We start from the raw sequence: 3,727 nt of genomic DNA, 5'->3' as shown, positions 1-3,727 counted from the left end.
TGTTGCGTTCCTGATTAACGGACTAGTTTCAACGTCATTACTATTATTACTGTTGATACAAGGCCACGATTAAAACGTGACTTGATACGTTTTCTGTAAACTAGATCACATAGAATCTGACATAAGGGCAAGTGTACTCATTTTAGATCACACGGAGCATGACATAACGACATGTGTGCTGATATAAGACCACACACAGCATAACATAACGGCATGTGTACTGATATAAGACCACACACAGCATAATAACGGCATGTGTACTGATATAAGGTCACACAGTATGACATAACGACATGTGTACTGATATAAGACCACACACAGCATAACATAACGGCATGTGTACTGATATAAGGTCACACAGTATGACATAACGACATGTGTACTGATATAAGGTCACACAGAGTATGATATAACGACATGTGTACTGATAAAAGGTCACACAGAGTATGATATAACGACATGTGTACTGATATAAGGTCACAGAGAGTATGACATAACGACATGTGTACTGATATAAGGTCACACAGAGTATGATATAACGACATGTGTACTGATATAAGGTCACACAGAGTATGACATAACGACATGTGTACTGATGTAAGACCACAGAGAGTATGACATAACGACATGTGTACTGATATAAGGTCACACAGAGTATGATATAACGACATGTGTACTGATATAAGGTCACACAGTATGACATAACGACATGTGTACTGATATAAGGTCACACAGAGTATGATATAACGACATGTGTACTGATATAAGGTCACACAGAGTATGACATAACGACATGTGTACTGATATAAGACCACAGAGAGTATGACATAACGACATGTGTACTGATATAAGGTCACACAGAGTATGACATAACGACATTGTACTGATATAAAGTCACACAGAGTATGATATAACGTCATGTGTACTGACATAAGGTCACACAGAGTATGACATAACGACATTGTACTGATATAAGGTCACACAGTATGGCATAACGACATGTGTACTGATATAAGGTCACACAGGGTATGACATAACGACATGTGTACTGATATAAGGTCACACAGAGTATGATATAACGACATTGTACTGATATAAGGTCACACAGTATGACCTAACGACATGTGTACTGATATAAGGTCACACAGAGTATGACATAACGACATGTGTACTGATATAAGGTCACACAGTATGACATAACGACATGTGTACTGATATAAGGTCACACAGAGTATGACATAACGACATTGTACTGATATAAGGTCACACAGAGTATGATATAACGACATGTGTACTGATATAAGGTCACACAGTATGACATAACGACATGTGTACTGATATAAGGTCACAGAGAGTATGACATAACGACATGTGTACTGATATAAGGTCACAAAGAGTATGATATAACGACATGTGTACTGATATAAGGTCACACAGAGTATGACATAACGACATGTGTACTGATATAAGACCACAGAGAGTATGACATAACGACATGTGTACTGATATAAGGTCACACAGAGTATGACATAATGACATTGTACTGATATAAGGTCACACAGAGTATGACATAACGACATTGTACTGATATAAAGTCACACAGAGTATGATATAACGTCATGTGTACTGATATAAAGTCACACAGAGTATGACATAACGACATTTTACTGATATAAGGTCACACAGTATGGCATAACGACATGTGTACTGATATAAGGTCACACAGGGTATGACATAACGACATGTGTACTGATATAAGGTCACACAGAGTATGATATAACGACATTGTACTGATATAAGGTCACACAGTATGACCTAACGACATGTGTACTGATATAAGGTCACACAGAGTATGACATAACGACATGTGTACTGATATAAGGTCACACAGTATGACATAACGACATGTGTACTGATATAAGGTCACACAGAGTATGACATAACGACATTGTACTGATATAAGGTCACACAGAGTATGATATAACGACATGTGTACTGATATAAGGTCACAGAGTATGACATAACGACATGTGTACTGATATAAGGTCACACAGATTATGACATAACGACATGTGTACTGATATAAGGTCACACAGAGTATGACATAACGACATTGTACTGATATAAGGTCACACAGTATGACATAACGACATGTGTACTGATATAAGGTCACACAGGGTATGACATAACGACATGTGTACTGATATAAGGTCACACAGAGTATGACATAACGACATTGTACTGATATAAGGTCACACAGTATGACCTAACGACATGTGTACTGATATAAGGTCACACAGGGTATGACATAACGACATGTGTACTGATATAAGGTCACACAGGGTATGACATAACGACATGTGTACTGATATTACATGTAGGTCACATGGAACATGACATAACGACATGTGTTCTGATATTACATGTAGGTCACACCGAGCATGACATAACGACATGTGTACTAATATTACATGTAGGTCACACCGAGCATGACATAACGACATGTGTACTAATATTACATGTAGTTCACACCAAGCATGACATAACGACATGTGTACTAATATTACATGTAGTTCACACCAAGCATGACATAACGACATGTGTGCTGATATAAGACCACACACATCATAACATAACGGCATGTGTACTGATATAAGGTCACACAGTATGACATAACGACATGTGTACTGATATAAGACCACACACAGCATAACATAACGGCATGTGTACTGATATAAGGTCACACAGTATGACATAACGACTTGTGTACTGATATAAGGTCACACAGAGTACGATATAACGACATGTGTACTGATAAAAGGTCACACAGAGTATGATATAACGACATGTGTACTGATATAAGGTCACAGAGAGTATGATATAACGACATGTGTACTGATATAAGGTCACACAGAGTATGACATAACGACATTGTACTGATATAAAGTCACACAGAGTATGATATAACGTCATGTGTACTGATATAAGGTCACACAGAGTATGACATAACGACATTGTACTGATATAAGGTCACACAGAGTATGACATAACGACATGTGTACTGATATAAGGTCACACAGGGTATGACATAACGACATGTGTACTGATATAAGGTCAGACAGAGTATGACATAACGACATTGTACTGATATAAGGTCACACAGAGTATGACATAACGTCATGTGTACTGATATAAGGTCACACAGAGTATGACATAACGACATTGTACTGATATAAGGTCACACAGTATGACATAACGACATGTGTACTGATATAAGGTCACACAGGGTATGACATAACGACATGTGTACTGATATAAGGTCACACAGGGTATGACATAACGACATGTGTACTGATATAAGGTCACACAGAGTATGACATAACGACATTGTACTGATATAAGGTCACACAGTATGACCTTACGACATGTGTACTGATATAAGGTCACACAGGGTATGACATAACGACATGTGTACTGATATTAGATCACACCGAACATGACATTTCGGCATGTGTACCCATGTAGAGAATCGAACTCGTTCTTTTTGAGTATCAAACGAACGCTTTAACCACTTGGCTACCCCGCCGCCTCAGATCATGTATCCCCGTGTTATGGGTTTTCGGACACTTAAAAAACAATCGTAATTTTCTCGGTAGTCACGAGAACAACCGTAAAACATCTCACTCACTACAAAAGCAGGCCATCACCTGAGTATTTACATTGTCTG

The sequence above is a fragment of the Haliotis cracherodii genome, unplaced genomic scaffold, assembly GCF_022045235.1.
Source record: "Haliotis cracherodii isolate W230 unplaced genomic scaffold, xgHalCrac1.p SCAF_14, whole genome shotgun sequence".
NCBI lineage: Eukaryota > Metazoa > Mollusca > Gastropoda > Lepetellida > Haliotidae > Haliotis > Haliotis cracherodii.
This window is presented reverse-complemented; position numbering follows the sequence as displayed.